Source organism: Balearica regulorum, chromosome 1 (genome assembly GCF_011004875.1).
Source record: "Balearica regulorum gibbericeps isolate bBalReg1 chromosome 1, bBalReg1.pri, whole genome shotgun sequence".
NCBI lineage: Eukaryota > Metazoa > Chordata > Aves > Gruiformes > Gruidae > Balearica > Balearica regulorum.
In genome coordinates this window covers 94,654,753-94,662,544 of record NC_046184.1, presented here as the reverse complement: position 1 = coordinate 94,662,544, position 7,792 = coordinate 94,654,753, and the positions used below count along the sequence as shown (strand labels likewise).

The 7,792-nt window shown below is 42.7% G+C and overlaps 1 long non-coding RNA gene across 1 annotated transcript; it reads right to left on the bottom strand.

Annotated features, from left to right (window-relative positions):
• Positions 1–863: 863 nt before the first annotated feature.
• LOC142600101 (uncharacterized) lies at positions 864–5,038 on the bottom strand. The gene is made up of 3 exons (XR_012833555.1): positions 5,021–5,038; positions 2,390–2,484; positions 864–942 (listed from the first exon to the last, which is right to left on the bottom strand). It is a non-coding gene; the product is annotated as an uncharacterized LOC142600101 (long non-coding RNA).
• Positions 5,039–7,792: the final 2,754 nt, after the last annotated feature.

Below are 7,792 nucleotides of genomic sequence, written 5' to 3'. Positions count from 1 at the left end.
TGTGGTTTTCCACGTGCAGAGGTTACCATGTCACAGCACATTAACTGAGCTGTTGTTGCTGTCATGAGTGATGAAACAGATCAGCATAATATTGTGGCACTTCGCTATCAATAAAGGGTTAGAGTAGGAAGCTCAACTTCTGGCAATGGGTAAAAGCTAAAGCTCCAAGGGAACGTGAAAGAGAAACAACATTTACGACATGGTTTTTCCTAAACATGAACGTGCATGCTTACTCCTGAAACTGTCTTTTCTCAAAAATTCCAATGAGGCTTAGGAGCCATGGAGTTGCATGTTATTGCTTAAACTGAGGTCGAGGAAGCCTCTGATTTTCTCCTCAGAAACAGTTCTTTTATTCCACCCCTTGTCTAGTTGAAATGGTGTTACAACCCCATGACCAGCACACAGTTCGGACCTCCTGCTGATGCCAGGCGACCATGTTAAACTGACCGTGCTCTCACCCAGCGCTATCAGACTGATCTGCCTCACCCACATGCGCTGCTACAGAGTGAACCCATGGCCCAGCTCTGCCCGTGAGGTGGGCTGAGAGGCTGGGATTGCACGCCTGTCAGATAAAGGAAAATGGACTTTTCAGCCCCCTATACTCCAAAGCGAAGGAGGAGGTTTCAAGGCCTGAAGCACTGAATGGTTGCCATTTGATGGAAAAAGAAAAAGGATTAGATGTTCAGGTCAATTCAACATGGTTATCAAACACCAAAACACTAAAATGCCTGAAGATATTGTTTGCAAGAAACACCGCATGCTTGATCCAAAAGCAACATTGCACCACCTGTACAAAGGGCCTACCTGACATCCATGCCATGCCCAGCACAGTCCAGCAGAAGAAGGTCTCATATATGAAGCAGTTTGGTAAGGAGAACTCAGACTGTCAAGCAGTGGAGCAAGAAGAGAAGAAACTTGAACAAAAGCTCTGCATGGCAAAGCCTAGAAAGCAAAGGAAGAGATTCACACAAGTTTTTCAAGTAGCGTTAGCAACTTGCTCATTGTGTTCACGTAGTAGATTGCAGTACTTTAGAGACGACTCCATCTCTGCTGAGAAAATGCTGAAAGAGTCCTTAACAAGAGCTGGTTTGTAAGCCTTTTAAAAACTGCTGGCCCTTAGAAACTCGAAGTAGATATTCCCTACGTCTGTAACATGCTTACCAATCACCCTGTGCTCTGCAATGGTTTTTGGCCACTTCATGCTTAAAGCAACCTAATGATCTTAGCTGCAGGACAAGTTTTTTTAATGCAAGTGCTAGGGGTCAGCGCTCATGACAAGCGGAGGGAGAGTCAACGTGAGGCTGGCAGGTCGCTTGGCACATGGACCGGAGGCATGTGCAGCCTGAGCTGAAGCAGCAGGGAGGAGAAAAAGCTGCTAGAGGCGGCTCTGGAAGAAAATCAGAACAGTAATTCCTCTCCTCTTCTATGGACCAAGGGATACAATTTTGTGAGTTGCCTTTCTACAATCCACTGGGATGGCTGCTTTGGGGAAAAACACATATTTAACAAGTGTTCCCAAAATCACATCTTTTAAGCCCTTTTTAGCTGGCAGTCCTGTATTCCCTTCCCACTGCCATTTCTCAGCCCGGTTTTTAAACATCTGTCTTTAAACTTTTGGCGCTTCAGGTTTCTCTGTCAGATGTGATCAAGTTTACGTCTGTATCTCTTGCTCATGGAGTCTGATCTGCCACTCTAGACCAAATTATGGGCAGTGCTTGTCCCTGTGGCATTCCTGTATGCTTGCTGAATGTTATCCAAAAGCCTCTGCAGAAAATTGATACCATATACACAAAAAGGCATAATCAAAGAGCGCTTTGCATACAACAACTGTATCCCTTTGTCCAGTTATTACATGGCATTTCCTTAACCATCTGGTCTCTTTGACTGTGTCCACTCTGCCCAATGAACTGAATTCATTTAAACTACCTTTTTTTAAAAAAGCTCTAAAATATTAGGCATTGATTGAATTCCACTTACCTCGTTTTGTTCCTGTTCATAAATTATCCACAAAGGACTTTGATTTTTACTAATCTGCTCATTATTCAAGGCTCTTTGGCAAAAAATTAATGCAAACATATTTCAACATATGGATTCTTTCTGTGGGCTAGTCACTTCAGCTACCTCCTTGACTACCTATTATTTATGGCCTGCGAGTTGTCAGTTAAACAACATGGCATTCCCCACACCTTGGCTGGATGTTTGGGCCAAACCATTGAGACTCTCTCTCACAGAGAAATGCCATTCAGCTTTGTCCGACACATCTTATTGAATCAACTTCATGTTTGAGGTATCAACTTCGAGAAACTTACAGAAACAAGAGTAGTGGAAAGTAGAGGTGGTTGATGTTACCCTCTTCAGGATTTGAGCAAAACCCAGTTCCCTGTCTTACCTGTGTTCACAGACCAGAGGTGTTCCCTGCAGCTTCCCAGATGACTTGTTCCATAACTTACAAGTCAATAACACAAATTACAGGTAGAGGAAGACCTGAAAAACTAAGGTTTATTGCTTTTTACCCTATTGCCCTGTTTCTTTGTAGCCTACCTCACCTTGTTTAGAGCTACCTTGGATACCTCTACATGAACGATGCAGATATATCTACAGTTTATTCCAAACATGAGAAAGAGATAGGTGGGATGCTTCGATCATTTACAAAAGAACAGGCAACATACTTACCCAAGTGAAATGAACCCACCAAGGACGGTTTCCCAGTGCACAGCACAAAGCTGGTTTCCGTAGATGCCCTCTGCAACATCCGTGTCCAGGCTTTCCTCAGGATTGCCCAGGCACTGCTCATTTGGACTCCAGCAGCGCTCAGTGAAGCCTCCTCAGTCCTCACGCTCCCGAGTGTCTTTGGTCCAAATAGGACTTCACACCAAAAAACATCTGTCCCTTCATAAAGTTATGATTTCTAAGAGATTTTGAAGCAAGGCAACAGTTCTACTCAGCAGTTTTTGGGGAGGTTTTACTCATTTTTTTCAAATTAGACAAGTGGAAGAGGCCACCAAAGGGCTTTTATATCTTTTTACAGAGCAGCGATAAAAGCCACCAAATCATAATAGCTGCCCGCTTCTTGTTTAAAATGTTCTTGTTTGGCTTTAGAAAAGAGAAAACTCTTTAGTGTCATTTTGATCAGCACTGCCACCGTCTGCACAAGCCTTGACTCATACAGCAGGGATTTGCAGACAAATTTCAACCAAGGCAGCACCAACAGTGTATTTTCAGAGCTGACAGAATCAAAGACTAAGGAATTAAACAAAGTGATTCACTGAAGAGCTCAATTGGCTGATCCATGTTTCCAATCCATTGCTGCAAAGTCTTTCACAGAGAAGCCTGATAGGGGGGAAAAAAAAAAAGAAAAGAAAACCACAAATGAGGAAAAAAAGTTTCTCCCAACACAATCAGATCTGCTCAATGGGAAAGAAAGAGACAGAGAAAGCATATGTGTTTATCTGGTGCATTGTTGAGCTGTAGCTCTTCTTCCAGACTCAATCAATACATTTTCTCCTTAAGTTCCCCTGTCCACTGTACAGAAGTCAGCTGTGTTTGTTTACCAGCAGATAACCATCTTAATTAGACTACTGAATTGAAGCCCTGTTCTCAGCAAGCACAGAAATACTTTTGTTTCCTCTGGCATTATTTTCCTCAGAAGCATCTCTTGCTAAACAGAATCTTTTTCTGTTAAATGAAACAGAGTAATGTAAATGCCATCCTGTGATCTTTGCGCCCATGTCACTCCCACTCAAGTGGGACTAGACAGGACCCAGTTAATTAGTACAAGCCATTAAAACCAAAGAAAAAAACAGCATTAACAGCCAGCTTATTTATTTCTAGGCATCTAATCTCCACAGCATCAAAAACAATTGGAATCCAGTAAAATGGCGCCCATTTTTTTTTATGTTTTGAGCATGGAGCTTGTGCACACTGCAAACAAGCAAACAAATTCTTGCAGAAGCTGTAGTAACTTGAGAAGCAAGTCCTGAGTTATTGAGCAAGCTTTTCCAAGACCAGCAAGTCCACTATGCAAGAACCCTCATAGCACAGACCCCTGGTGCCATGTGCTGCTACTAGAGGGCTAAATCACTGTGCCGCAGGAGTTATTGCAGCCTCATAGCTAGTCAAGGCCAATTCCCAGCACCAACAATGCTTGTCAGCCCATACAAATTCAATAAAGATTTGTCTGTAGAGGAAGGCAAAACCTGACCCCACACTGTCACATCCTACTGAAGAACTGTTACTTCTCACACACATGCTCCTTTTTTCTGATCCTCCACACGTACTGCATACCAATCATGTAACAAGTACCCATAGGGCACGTTTAAGGGCACAGAAGCACTACGTTTTGCTTACTGTTCACAGTACACCTTACACAAACTCCTAGTAAGGCAAGAGGATGAGAAAGTACTTTTGAAACTACAGGAAACTTGCTTTTCCTGGGACAAGCATTCCATGGTTGTAGGACCAGCACCTTTCTGTTCTTTCTTCTCAGGAGGGCTATAAGCAGAAGAGTTTTTCAGGAAAGAAATCTAGGGACCTCCCTCATCCCCTTTTTGGGCAAAGCTACTAAAAGTGCAGGGTCACAGGTTCCTCCTCCAATTTCTTCTGTCTGCATGTTAAAGCCAGAAGGAAGGTGGTTCTTCAGGAAGGAGCCCAAACACGATGACCAGTCATTTCATTTCTCCACCTCTTCAGCAATAAGAAGCAACAAGCAGCAGTACCAGAGAAAGAACCGTGCTGAGAGACCCACCAAAAGAAAAATACTTTTCACAAAATCAGTGGCTGGGACAAGCAATCGAGGGAGAAGGGAGTTTAAATCAACAGTGTAAAGTATAGAACTATGCCCAAGTCATTCCTCCTAAATCTGGACATTTCTGTGTGAAACAAGGAGTCACAAAAGCAAACAGAATATTTGTCTTAAGAGCATGCTTTGATGGCTGCCATTTTTTTCTCAATATCATGCCCTTGCCACCTGAGAAACTGTAGGCTTTCAGTGCAAGTTAAGAAGATTGGCAGAAATTCTTACTCTGTCACTGGCTTTTCTTGAAAATTGACTCCAGCAAACTGCTAGCTTTTTCACAGTCACAATCTGAAAAATAATGTGAAGCAGATTAAGGAAGACAACTTAATCAGTTCTGCAGAGCCATAGTCAAAGATCCAGGTTAAATAGCTATTGTAGCGTACACTCTCCATCACTGTTCGCCCCAGAAGAGACAAATATTAAGAGGTGGGTGATACTTCTCCACACAGTTTTAGCATCAACCAAAGCAGGTGGTGATGCCAGAAAAGCACAGGTTTCAGAGTAGTACCTACAACAGTTCCACAATATCTGCACGTTGCTTCTAACTCAGGGCTCCCACTCCACTCCTCGCCAAACTTCTTGTACCACACACAGCGTTGGAGACAGGAACCCAGCCTCCCCTCGATCAGAAGCCCTGCTTCCCCACTTTTTGCTGATGCCAATCTAAACGTGGGCACTTTGCAGGGCCGCTGCCTATAGACATTGGAAAACGGAGCAAGGAGGGCAATTCAGTGAACTAAAATGTCACACTCAGATATTCAAGTTATAGCACCCGGTCATTGTAGGTTTATTTTGGACCTGATCCAGCAGCCTCATTATCGTATTGTATCTATGAAGGCTATTGCGTACTAAATAGCAGGAAGAATAACAAATGCATCTTTGTTAAAAAAAAAAAAAAAAAAAATTAATCTCTTTTTCTCAGCAGCCTTGAAGCTGTACAATAAATGTTTGCCAATTCAAACACAACATTTATTCATCTGTCCTTTACTGCAGGCGGTTATGATTGTAGAAATAGTTGGATATTCTTCAGCTGCTCCCCACTCCAATTTGCTTTTTAATTAGTACTGATTCCAGGAAATTAGGTGGCTAAATTTTTCAATACTGTATGCTTTTATATGCTGTGATATTATACAGTGACACGATCAAACATCTCTTTCTGGTCCTGGAATATTGCACCCACGTCTGTCCTGCTTGTTTTCCACCCATAGTCCAATGAAAGCAATTAGAAAATGAGTAAGCCCATTTGTATCCTAGTCATACCCACGGGCACAGATGAGGTATGAAATCTAATGACAAAGTTTAAATGAGATCATACATGACTCCCAATATCTTGGTCAAAAGCTGAAAAAAGTTAGCTTTGTTCTCAGACATCACCAAGCTGAAGAAGTTCAGTTCCACTTACAAATGAATGCAGACAGCACGTTTGCCTTATTATTCTCCTACCTTTTCACAACTACTGAAGAATCCCCCAGTTCTTCAAAGTCCTTTGTAACTGTACCTAAGCTTTAATATGGTGAAAGCCAAGTGAATTTAAAAATTTGAACTGGGATCTGCTTTAATCCCATAGCATTTTCAATCCTTCATGTTTTTAAAAAAGTGTCGTTTATCTCTATTTCTCCCTCTTTTCTTTGCACGTTAAAATGAGTGCACATTGGTCTAGAAACTAATGTTTGAGGAGTCCTTCGGAAGCCCTAGGGATCAGATACCACTCACGGCGATCCAGCTCTCTCTGGACCCCATGTACAGGGCAAGCACTTCCAGTGCATCTGGCCCAGCTCCATGCCTGTGAAGGTCCAATAAGCTTGCTAATTCCCCATCTCCACACTGGCTTACGTGGCATCAGTTACATGGTCTGGTAACCCAGGACATGACAGTGCACAACATGCAGACCTTTTAGACTTTCAGTAGCTCTTTAGCTAGGAATAATAATTCATTTTGAATGACAATGCACATAGAGATCATGAGGATTTATTGAGTATAACCTACTGTAGTCTATCCATCAAAGTGGCACTCAGCCGCTTACAAAGTTCCTGCATTTACTGTACTTAATGAACACTTCACAAGTTCCTACAGTATTATTTTTGCCTAACAGGAAAGCCTCTCATGTGATTCTTGGGGAGGCAGAGGAACTTCCCTAAGCAGTAAAGAGATCTGCCTGAGCCCTTGGTATTCAAAGCACATGCTGATGTTTGATCAATGCTGCTCAGGTGTTGTTACTTCCCACTTGCTCTTCCCACAACACATATACTTTAAAATTAGCATTTTCCTGGCTATTTTGCAATGCAATCTCGTGACCTGCTCCAGAGCAATAGGGGAATACAGTCCTCCTGTGCTTCCGACTGCCAACTTCCCTTCAGTGGGCATCAGAAGCACAACTCCTGCTTTGCTTGAGGTGTGAATGACTGCAATGGTTGTTTCCTTTCTTTCTAGGGAGGAAAGTCTTCTCATTTCCAGCCTTGTCTCTATCAACAGCCCTACAAATAAACAATAAGTAAAGTTTTCCCTAGGGTCAAACAACTAAAAGAAAGAAACTGCTTGTCTTTCCTTAAGCTGTTACTGCATACCCTTGAAGATGTTTCTCATCTTACCTTCATCATTCTTCAAGTTCTCCCATCCTTGTCTCTCCAGTTTTCTTCTGAATAAGTGATTCTGTGACCACCCATTCTCCTTCTCAGCTCTGTCATAAAACAGAGGACAACTGTTTCGCAGTCCCTGGAAAAACACTGACACAGTTCAGAAACAAACTTCAAAGAGAAGTTCCCATTTCATCTGAACAAGCACATACATCCCTCCTACACAAGCCCAAACACCTGAAGAAGGATGGTCATTATAGGGTTACCGGCACTGCCTCTTAGCCCCAGAGATAGACAGGCCCCTTTACCCACCCCTGCCACCCTACAAGCTCAAGACAAACCCAAATCCTCCCACCAGAGTCAAAAATACCACTCCCCTGAGGAAGGAAAAAATAAGCCTCTTGAATTGGAAATCTTCCGTTCT